At 44.7% G+C, this 12,404-nt stretch overlaps 1 protein-coding gene across 1 annotated transcript in view; it reads left to right on the plus strand.

The window, feature by feature from the left end:
* RASSF6 (Ras association domain family member 6) overlaps positions 1-12,404 on the plus strand; it is a 41,277-nt gene that overhangs the window by 12,210 nt on the left and 16,663 nt on the right. The gene's annotated exons all lie outside the window — the stretch shown is intronic.

The raw sequence follows: 12,404 nt of genomic DNA on the forward strand, positions 1-12,404 counted from the left end.
ACAGGGAATTTTTTGCTTGCTTGTTTCTGTCATGGTTCAGGGCAACATTGCCTATATTCCCCCTCTGTGGCTCTCGAAGGCACCCACTCCTGACTCCTCAGCCCTCATTTGGGTAGAGACCTGTGTGTGTCACCCTCATGATCAGAGGTTTTCATGCTGCATGGTACCCTGCCTACACTGTTATCTCCTGCAAATGAGAGCATGCAAACAGACCAGAGTCTGTGCTTTGCTAACTCGCCGAAGGCTATGAGCACCTGTAATTGCCAGCAGTCACAAGTTACCCCACAGCCCTTTCTAAGCAAGCACATTTATTATTAAGGTGAAAGCATTGCAGAGAAGATGTTTAAAAACAATAAAAGCACCTGCACACATGCTAAAAAGCTTACTGGAGATCATCCCCAATTCCAGCAAGGGCTGTGGTAGGAGTCAGTCCTTCAAACCTGAGAAAAGGCTTTTTCTGTTTATTACAATTTCACAACAGTCTAGTGCACAACTGGTACCTCCTTCTTCCACCCCCAGGAATAGATAAGTCTTTCCTTTATACAGTTTTGGCCTTTGATCATGAGACTCTGGGAACAGTTAATCAGCAGACAATGGTCTCTTCCTCAGGGCACAGCTTCAAAAAATTCCTCTGGCAAACCACTTGACACTGTTTTGTCCCAAAAGTCCATTCTTGTGTGGCCTGTTGGTCAGTATAGTCCCTTGAAGTTTATAACACTTTCCAGGGTTCACATCCCCCTTCCCCCCCTAGAGAGAGGTTACGTACAATTCTGGCCCACAATAATACCTAAACCGTTCATTTAATGCAATGGACCCTAACTATACTTAAACTTAATTCGATAAGGTCTCCCAGAGATATTACAGGCAAATGTCTTATCTGTCATGGTTTGTTTCACTTCTCTTTGTATTTCAAGCTTTCTATTTATTATTTTGTTCTGGGATGACTCAAACATCTTGCTGTTTTTTCCTGGCTGATAGGACACAAAGGATGAATGACAAGCAAATCCAATTCAATACAGGGAAGTGTTTTCAACATTCTCACTATGATTAAAGGCAAGGACAAATGGCAGCTAATAGTTGCTTGGATTAGCCAAAACCCTTTGGCCCCAAAACTGCTCTCCAGTTGGGGGAGCTACTGTAAACATTATTTTTGGGGGGATCACTTTGGTCAACAGGGCTGTTGATCCATACAATAAGGTCCTATTCCAGAGCCAACTGAAGTCAATGGAAAAAGTCCTATTGACTTTAGTGGGCCCTAATGCCTCAATCTAGTACTGAATAAAGGGCGCACCACCAAAGAAGAGATTAGCTTCAGGAGCCACTTCAGACCTATGCTCCTTAGGAAAGTACAATACAATGCTGTTCTGTTTAGTATCTTTCAGAGAGACTGTTTTACCTCATGCTTTGCATGTGCAGAGATGGGTAATACAATTAAATACTAACAGAGGAAGAAACAGAGACAGGGCAAGGAAGAAAATGGGGTTTGAAAACAGAAGAGCTGGTAGGCTGCAGAGACAGGAACATTGTTACATATGGCAGAAACCTCAGAGAAACCTCTTACTTTACTTGTAGTAAGACAGTGTAAAGGAACAGACAGAAGGGAAAGTACTCCTGTCTTTCATAAGCCCACCATGTATTATTTAATACCTTTCTAAAGTAAAAGGCTGCAAATCTTGTATATAGCTAGTCTACACCGCCATATGTTGCTATCACTCTCACCCTCGTCCTCCTTTGTCCACCATCTTTGCTTTCAGTTATACCAACTTTTGTTGCTTCTCGTCTTCAGCTGTAAGCTGTTTGGGACGAGGACTGTCTGCTGTGAATGAGGCAGAGCAGGGACTTGGATCTGGGTCTCCCACATCCCAGGCAAGTGTCCTAAAAGCGGGTCGGGAAGAGTTTCTCTCTCTCCCTCTACCCCCTGAACTGAAAAGCTCATGTTTTGGACACAGACAACCCCCACTCCACTTCCAAACTGAAAAGCTCAGTTTTCGATCTGAAAATGGACATTTCACCAGAATTCAGTTTTCATGAAAATGTTGGAAAAGCTTCATTTTCACATCAATGCAGAACAAAAACAAATGTCAAAACCTTAAAAGTTGCCCCAAAACAAACTTGTGATCCTCTGATCGGTTCTACTATCCATCAATATGTTAATCATTTATGCGTGCTTTCTGGTACTTGCAGGCACAAATCACATTGGAGGAACATCCAAGTAATAGTTGCTGGAGGAAAATGGGAAGCTGGTTTGAGACACTGTTCAAAATCAGGCTCTTAGTCTTTCACATCAGGCTTCCCTATTCACTTATTTACTTATGATCACTTATTCAGGACCATACAGTGTCCTCGATCAATACAATTAACTCCCATTGCCAACACTAAACGTTCTACTTGCTTGTGAAGGATTGTACACTGCAAGGCCTTAACAATATATAGATATTGTACATGGTTCTTCTTTAGGTTCCTGGTCAACTAAGGGTCAGTTCTAATATTTACACAGTAATCTGTTGCTCTTTATGATCCTGTGCGTGATTTAAATGTCACTTTTTCCTGACACTACTATAAATATATTCTTGTAATTTTCCACTCCCTCTGTAAATCATCATTGGCAAAGGGATTAATTAAATAATAGCTCTAAGAGTAGGTGTGTGCAGTGTGTTTTCAACAAATGTGTACATACCTTTTGTTTACTTGGGTGAGTTTGCAGATGCTGTGTGTTTGCTTTGCTCACAGACAGGTTTTTATTAATATTTATTGTGCTTAACGGATTAGGCCCTCTGGCAGTGATTTGCATGGGTTTGTACCTCTGGTTCTGCTTTCAGTTTCAGGTTTGATCAAACCCACAATCTAAAATCAATCATCAGCTGAAACGACCAGCTTTCTCCTGATTCATAAATTCTGCCATGCTTGTTCAAAATCCTCCTCAAATTTGCTAGCCATGTTTAGTGAATCATTCAATGGATGGTTTGAATTTCAAATATATAATATAGCCTGAAACGTAGTGAGTTTCCCTGGGTTTGGTTTTCACTGCAAACGTTTTGCACAGCTCTAGTCTTAAACAAATTATGGTAAACTTGTGTAAAACCGCCACCATCATACTCACCTTCCATCTCAAGGGCCTAGTATGTCAAAAGGGCGTGCCTGTCTGTGGTACTTGTGATAAGACACAATTTGTCAGATGTGCACTCAAGAAGAAAGGAACATTCACCAGAAAGGGTCTGCATGTGAAGGGTCCCCATTCTGGCTTAGAGTATTTTCCTTTTTTCTAGGTTGTGAGTGTGTTTTAAATCCTGACACAATGGGATTTAGACACTTATTTCCTCCTCCTGCCATTTTTAAATGCCAGCTACCTATAAATAACATCAAGCAGCAGGACCAGGGGCATTCAGTCTGCTTTCCCTCATATTTTCATTGCAAGATGTCAGTGCAGGAAACTTTGTGCTCGTTACTAATTGGTATGCTATTTTAGGCCTGTGGTTTATTGTCTTTGTCCTGGAAATATTGAAAGGGCAGCTATCTTCATTCTCATGCCCATTCCCCCTGAATGTGGAGTGGATACATTTTTCTGTAACTCTGAAAGCAAAAGAAAAGTAAGATAGCTCGTGTAGTTATTTAATAGCTCCATCAAATTAAGGCAGAATAAACATACAGTTACCAAACCCCCATTAATATTCCTCTCACCAAAGAGAACTTCTTCAAAGTAAATAAAATTAACCATAGTATTTATTTAAGGCACAGTTTTCCTGCTTGCTTCACTACTCATTAATAGAATCTGGGTACAAAGTGCAAATTACTCTCTAGCACCATTATTGCTGGTACTGAGTCAAACTAAAACAACATCATAGGACCTAATCACACCAGCCACGCCATCAGGGGCTCGTTCACCTGCTCATCTACCACTGTGATATATGCCATCATGTGCCAGCAATGCCCCTCTGCCATGTACATTGGCCATGTACAGTCTCTACGCCAAAGAATAAATGGACACAAATCTGACATCAGGAATCATAACATTCAAAAACCAGTATGAGAACACTTCAACCTCTCTGATCACTCAGTAACAGACTTAAAGGTGGCAATTTTGCAACAGAAAAACTTCAAAAACAGACTCCAACAAGAAACTGCTGAACTTGAATTGATTTGCAAACTAGAAACCATTAACTCAGGCTTGAATAGAGACTGGGAGTGGCTGGGTCATTACACTAATTGAATCTATTTCCCCATGTTACGCATCCTCACACCTCTTGTCAACTGTCTGAAATGGGCCATCTTGATTATCGCTACAAAAGTTTTTTTTTCTCCTGCTGATAATGCTCATCTTAATTAATTAGCCTCTTAGAGTTCGTCTGGCAACTTCCACCTTTTCATATTTTCTGTATGTGTATATATATCCTCTTACTATATGTTCCATTCTATGCATCTGATGAAGTGGGCTACAGTCCACAAAAGCTTATGCTCAAATAAATGTTAGTCTATATCCTCAAAAAGAACAGTAGTACTTGTTGCACCTTAGAGACTAACACGACTGCTACTATGAAACCTAAAACAACCTTGACTATCTGTCACAGGGCCTTCAGTTGCCCTCACACTAAGGGACCCCTGCACCCACAAATCAGCATGAGACCTCTTCTGGGTGCAATCACCAGTGCCTTTTATTTACAGTGTCAGTTCCCACCACCTTCTGTTTACAGATGGCTCCAAACTAGCAACCTAGGAGGGGGACAGCTAGTTTCTCCAGCAAGCAGGGACACCCAGCCCATAGCTTCTTTCTTTCTCTTCCTTCCTGCCAGCCCTATATAGCCCCCTGGCTAATGAGGCCCGGAGGTGCTTCCCTTCTATCAATTAGGTGTGACATACCGAGCCAGCCCCAATTAATGCTTCTTAATTGGAGCTGGGCTAACAGAGGGCTGGCTCAGGACCTCCTGGCCAGCACCCTGTCACACGATCCTTTTAAAAAAATTGATAGAAAAATGCAGGTCAATATTCCAGAGGGAAATATGCCTCCAACAGGATGTGTGGTAATCACTAACAAACTGCCACAAAGCTATAATGTGTAACTGATTAACATACCCTTCTCTCATATCATACAGTGGCTTGTGTGTATAGCAGCCCTGTTCACTGTTAGTATATGTTAAACTCTGCATATCTGCTCCTTCAGTATTGGAGCTAGGGGAGATGACTGCCACCTACATGTGTTTTTAACTTTTAACTTAGAACCCCTTTGCATATGGTAAAAGCACAAGCTATTGCATTATTTCAGAGTAGTAGCCGCAAAAAGAAAAGGAGTACTTGTGGCACCTTAGAGACTAACAAATTTATCTGAGCATAAGCTTTCGTGAGCTACAACTCACTTCATTGGATGCATGCAGTGGAAAATACAGTGGGGAGATTTTATATATTGCATTCTCTACCTTTTTGTTTTTGAATATCATGAATGAGATCCAGCCCCATTGAAGTCAAAGGCAAAACTACAGTGGAATAATATTTTGCCCCATATATTTGTCCCAGAATTGTTCAACTGGAGATCCAGATTTTCAGAATTCTGTCTCTCATTTTCACAGAGATTTGCATTCTCTGTGGATCTACAGTAAAGGTTTTCTTTCCTGTCTGTTCTATAGCACCATCCCAAATAAGGAGAAACTTAACATTTTACACTGGTCTTCTTTACCTTGAATATTGTCACCCAGAGTTTCACAGGCCTCCTGGCTCTACTCCTTTCCATTTGGAAAGTTAGAGGTGTTATTAAGTTTGATATCTAGGAGCAGTGCAAAGTTTGTAAATTTCCTAGACTGGATGGACTATGTAAGCTTTATTTCCAGTATTCTTCCTTTTCTGGCTGTGCCTCACTTATTTTATGGTATACCTCCTCAGTAGTATCAATCTGCCTTACATTTTGAAACAAATGCTATTCTGTGGATCATGGTCTTAGAAAAGGGTCAGGGCTGTGAATTCTGAGTGTTACCTGGGAATGGTGGACACTAATTGAAGCTCTCCTTAACAGACTTCCTAAGGGTATGTCTACACTACGGAATAAGGTCGAATTTATAGAAGCCGGTTTTTTAGAAATCGGTTTTATATATTCAAGTGTGTGTGTCCCCACAGAAAATGCTCTAAGTGCATTAAGTGCATTAACTCGGCAGAGTGCTTCCACAGTACCGAGGCTAGAGTCGACTTCTGGAGCGTTGCACTGTGGGTAGCTATCCCACAGTTCCCGCAGTCTCTGCTGCCCATTGGAATTCTGGGTTGAGATCCCAATGTCTGATGGGGCTAAAACATTGTCACGGGTGGTTCTGGGTACATACCGTCAGGCCCCCCTTCCCTCCCTCCCTCCCTCCGGGAAAGCAAGGGCAGACAATCGTTTCGCGCCTTTTTTCCTGAGTTACCTGTGCAGACGCCATACCATGGCAAGCATGGAACTCGCTCAGGTAACCGTCACCGTATGTCTCCTGGGTGCTGGCAGACGCAGTGCGGCATTGCTATTCAGTAGCAGCAACCCATTGCCTTCTGGCAGCAGACGGTGCAGTATGACTGGTAGCCGTCCTCGTCGTGTCCGAGGTGCTCCTGGCCACATCGGCTGGGAGCGCCTGGGCAGACATGGGCGCAGGGACTAAATTTGGAGTGACTTGACCAGGTCATTCTCTTTAGTCCTGCAGTCAGTCCTATTGAACTGTCTTATGGTGAGCAGGCAGGCGATACGGATTGCTAGCAGTCCTACTGTACCATCTTCTGCCGGGCAGGCAAGAGATGAGGATGGCTAGCAGTCGTATTGTACCATCTTCTGCCGAGCAGCCATGAGATGTGGATGGCATGCAGTCCTTCTGCACCGTCTGCTGCCAGCCAAAGATGTAAAAGATAGATGGAGTGGATCAAAACAAGAAATAGACCAGATTTGTTTTGTACTCATTTGCCTCCTCCCCTGTCTAGGGGACTCATTCCTCTAGGTCACACTGCACTCACTCACAGAGAAGGTGCAGCGAGGTAAATCTAGCCATGTATCAATCAGAGGCCAGGCTAACCTCCTTGTTCCAATAAGAACAATAACTTAGGTGCACCATTTCTTATTGGAACCCTCCGTGAAGTCCTGCCTGAAATACTCCTTGATGTAAAGCCTTTGTTGATTTTAGCTCCCTGAAGCCAACCCTGTAAGCTGTGGCGTCAGTCGCCCCTCCCTCTGTCAGAGCAACGGCAGACAATCGTTCCGCGCCTTTTTTCTGTGCGGACACCATACCAAGGCAAGCATGGAGGCCGCTCAGCTCACTTTGGCAATTAGGAGCACATTAAACACCACACACATTATCCAGCAGTATATACAGAACCAGAACCTGGCAAAGCAATACCGGGCGAGGAGGCGATGTCAGCGCGGTCACGTGAGTGATCAGGACATGGACACAGATTTCTCTGAAAGCATGGGCCCTGCCAATGCACACATCATGGTGCTAATGGGGCAGGTTCATGCTGTGGAACTCCGATTCTGGGCTCGGGAAACAAGCACAGACTGGTGGGACGTTGCAGGTCTGGGACGATTTCCTATGGCTGCGAAACTTTCGCATCCATAAGGGCACTTTCATGGAACTTTGTGACTTGCTTTCCCCTGCCCTGAGGCGCATGAATACCAAGATGAGAGCAGCCCTCACAGTTGAGAAGAGAGTGGCGATAGCCCTGTGCAAGCTTGCAATGCCAGACAGCTACCGGTCAGTTGGGAATCAGTTTGGAGTGGGCAAATCTACTGTTGGGGCTGCTGTGATGCGAGTAGCCCACACAATCAAAGATCTGCTGATATCAAGGGTAGTGACCCTGGGAAATGTGCAGGTCATAGTGGATGGCTTTGCTGCAATGGGATTCCCTAACTGTGGTGGGGCCATAGACGGAACCCATATCCCTATCTTCGCACCAGAGCACCAAGCTGGCGAGTACATAAACCGCAAGGGGTACTTTTCAATAGTGCTGCAAGCTCTGGTGGATCACAAGGGACGTTTCACCAACATCAACGTGGGATGGCCGGGAAAGGTACATGACGCTCGCATCTTCAGGAACTCTGGTCTGTTTCAAAAGCTGCAGGAAGGGACTTTATTCCCAGACCAGAAAATAACTGTTGGGGATGTTGAAATGCCTATATGTATCCTTGGGGACCCAGCCTACCCCTTAATGCCATGGCTCATGAAGCCGTACACAGGCAGCCTGGACAGTAGTCAGGAGCTGTTCAACTACAGGCTGAGCAAGTGCAGAATGGTGGTAGAATGGGCATTTGGACGTTTAAAGGCGTGCTGGCGCAGTTTACTGACTCGCTTAGACCTCAGCGAAACCAATATTCCCACTTTTATTACTGCTTGCTGTGTGCTCCACAATATCTGTGAGAGTAAAGGGGAGACGTTTATGGCGGGGTGGGAGGTTGAGGCAAATCGCCTGGCTGCTGGTTACGCGCAGCCAGACACCAGGGCGGTTAGAAGAGCACAGGAGGGCGCAGTACGCATCAGAGAAGCTTTGAAAACCAGTTTCATGACTGGCCAGGCTACGCTGTGAAAGTTCTGTTTGTTTTTCCTTGATGAAACCCCCTGCCCCTTGGTTCACTCTACTTCCCTGTAAGCTAACCACCCTCCCCTCCTCCCTTTGATCACCGCTTGCAGAGGCAATAAAGTCATTGTTGCTTCACATTCATGCATTCTTTATTCATTCATCACACAAATAGGGGGATGACTACCAAGGTAGCCCAGGAGGGGTGGTGGAGGAGGGAAGAAAAATGCCACACAGCACTTTAAAAGTTTACAACTTTAAAATTTATTGAATGCCAGCCTTCTTTTTTTAGGGCAATCCTCTGTGGCGGAGTGGCCGGTGGCCCCCACACCACGTTCTTGGGCATCTGGGTGTGGAGGCTATGGGACTTGGGGAGGAGGGCGGTTGGTTACACAGGGGCTGTAGTGGCAGTCTGTGCTCCAGCTGCCTTTGCTGCAGCTCAAACATACACTGGAGCATACTGGTTTGGTCCTCCAGCAGCCTCAGCATTGAATCCTGCCTCCTCTTATCACACTGCCGCCACATTTGAGCTTCAGCCCTCTCTTCAGCCCGCCACTTACTCTCTTCAGCCCGCCACTTACTCTCTTCAGCCCGCCACCTCTCCTCCCGGTCATTTTGTGCTTTCCTGCACTCTGGCATTATTTGCCTCCACGCATTCGTCTGTGCTCTGTCAGTGTGGGAGGACAGCATGAGCTCGGAGAACATTTAATCTTGAGTGCATTTTTTTTTCTTTCTAAGCTTCACTAGCCTCTGGGAAGGAGAAGATCCTGTGATCATTGAAACACATGCAGCTGGTGGAGAAAAAAAAAGAGACAGTGGTATTTAAAAAGACACTTTTTCTAGAACAATGGCTACACTCTTTCATGGTAAACCTTGCTGTTAACATTACATACAAAGCACATGTGCTTTCGTTACAAGGTCACATTTTGCCTCCCCCCACCGCGTGGCTACCCCCTCAACCCTCCCCCCTCCCTCTGGCTAACAGCGGGGAACATTTCTGTTTAGCCACAGGCAAACAGCCCAGCAGGAATGGGCTCCTCTGAGTGTCCCCTGAAGAAAAGCACTCTATTTCAACCAGGTGACCATGAATTATATCTCACTCTCCTGAGGATAACACAGAGAGATAAAGAACGGATGTTGTTTGAACTCCAGCAAACATACACTGCAATGCTTTGTTGTACAACATTCCTGAGTACGTGTTACTGGCCTGGAGTGGTAAAGTGTCCTACCATGAAGGACGCAATAAGGCTGCCCTCCCCAGAAACCTTTTGCAAAGGCTTTGGGAGTACATCCAGGAGAGCCACGAATGCCAGGGCAAAGTAATCCTTTCACATGCTTGCTTTTAAACCATGTATAGTATTTTAAAAGGTACACTCACCGGAGGTCCCTTCTCCGCCTGCTGGGTCCAGGAGATAGCCTTGGGTGGGTTCGGGGGGTACTGGTTCCAGGTCCAGGGTGAGAAACAGTTCCTGGCTGTCGGGAAAACCGGTTTCTCCGCTTGCTTGCTGTGAGCTATCTACAACCTCCTCCTCATCATCATCTTCTTCGTCCCCAAAACCTGCTTCCGTATTGCCTCCATCTCCATTGAAGGAGTCAAACAACATGGCTGGGGTAGTGGTGGCTGAACCCCCTAAAATGGCATGCAGCTCATCATAGAAGCGGCATGTTTGGGGCTCTGACCCGGAGCGGCCGTTCGCCTCTCTGGTTTTCTGGTAGGCTTGCCTCAGCTCCTTCAGTTTCACGCGGCACTGCTTCGGGTCCCTGTTATGGCCTCTGTCCTTCATGCCCTGGGAGACTTTGACAAAGGTTTTGGCATTTCGAAAACTGGAACGGAGTTCTGATAGCACGGATTCCTCTCCCTATACAGCGATCAGATCCCGTACCTCCCGTTCGGTCCATGCTGGAGCTCTTTTGCAATTCTGGGACTCCATCATGGTCACCTCTGCTGATGAGCTCTGCATGGTCACCTGCAGCTTGCCACGCTGGCCAAACAGGAAATGAGATTCAAAAGTTCGCGGTTCTTATCCTGTCTACCTGGCCAGTGCATCTGAGTTGAGAGTGCTGTCCAGAGCGGTCATAATGGAGCACTGTGGGATAGCTCCCGGAGGCCAATACCATCGAATTGTGTCCACAGTACCCCAAATTCGAGCCGGCAAGGCCGATTTAAGCGCAAATCCACTTGTCAGGGGTGGAGTAAGGAAATCGATTTTAAGAGCCCTTTAAGTCGAAATAAAGGGCTTCATCGTGTGGACGGGTGCAGGTTTACATCGATTTAATGCTGCTAAATTCGACCTAAAGTCCTAGTGTAGACCAGGGCTTAGTATCAAATTTGAGTTGCTGGGTCTTTAAAGCTCCAACCCCTTTGCCAAATAAATAGATTAGAGAACTTCCAACTGGAAGTCGTGAGTCCAAGCTGCGAGAAATGAAACTCATTGTTTTGTTCTTCAACCAGATGAGAAAAAGGGCCTGATTCTGACAGCCCCTCTCACACTAGGGAGTACTTTGCTCTGTAAGTAGCTCCACTGATTTCAGTGAGATTACAAATTATCCAGCGTGTGTAAGACTTTCAAAATGCGGTCCAAAGTGTTTTGTGGTAGCTTTAAAAATTTGAGCATAGGAAGCAAAAACAGAGAAGTATTGAATTGCTATCTCATAAAGGTGATTTTTTTCTGTATATGAAGCTGAGATCTATCCTGCAGCTTCAACTATTCTGAACTGTATTTTTCATGTTTCACGTCAACCTAGCTAAATAAAAAATGAGACAAATTGTTATTGTAACATTGTTATTTTAATCACACAGAAATAAAGCAACTGAGAGTAAAGAGTCCTTTAGGAACCTTATATCTCTCCTTGTATGTAAGCATTGCAATAGGGTCTTCCTTTCATAATCACAAAACATGTCTGCAATCATAATTTTGTGCATATAAGATTGTGTGGATAATGTTGTTCCTTTGTATTATTTGCCACATGACATTGTCCAGTACTTTGTGATCATCTAGTAAAGGACCCTGCTGAAAGATAGATGTGCAAAGAAGGCACAGCTCCAGTCTTTCGAGGAACACTAGCTCTGAATTTCCAGACTCTTGCATGATTCAACTTTCAAGCTTAACATTACAATACTGTAGATTTAGAATAGAAGTGTCCTCTCAACTGTAATTTGAGGGTCTCTACTGCAACACCAGCATATAAAAATGCTTAAGGGGAAGATTTTCAAAGGCACAAAGAACATTTAGGGTACATCTATATTTTGAGCTATCAGGTGTGATTCCCAGCTTTCATAGATGTCTCTGCACTATCTCTGCTTGAGCTAATGCCTAAAACCAGCAGTATGTCAGTGGCGGCATGGATGGTGACTCACTCTAGCTGCCCAAATACTTACCCCGGGCAGGATTGTACTTGGGGCAGCTGGCCCGACCGGCCACCAGTGCTGCCACAGATGCACTGCTATTTTTAGGCACTAGCTCAAGCAGAGCTGGCGCGCGTATGTCTCCGCAAGCTGGAAATCACAACTCGCAGCTCAAATACAGATGTATCCTTAAACACCCAATTTCCATCTTCCCTTTGAATGGTTTGAGAAACTATTTATATTGATTTATAAGCAATGTTCTAACTAGGACCTGTTCCAAGCGCTATACTAGACAGTCTTCAAAATGTCTTATTTTCTCATGAGCTAGCAAATCCCCCAATTTTAGTGTTCCAGTTACCAAACAAGCACTTCTAACTGCAGCATGCCCAGAGTTCTGAAGACAAGTTTTGGAATCAGTTGTTCCCAGTCCCGTTATGTACTGAAGAAGACATTTTGTTATTGTACAGTATACTTGTTTTATATTGTCATTGTAAAGTGTCTGTTCCCATTAAATTACTGTATTTGGCCAACATTTCAAACTTGGGTGCTT

This window comes from Lepidochelys kempii, chromosome 4 (assembly GCF_965140285.1).
Source record: "Lepidochelys kempii isolate rLepKem1 chromosome 4, rLepKem1.hap1, whole genome shotgun sequence".
NCBI lineage: Eukaryota > Metazoa > Chordata > Testudines > Cheloniidae > Lepidochelys > Lepidochelys kempii.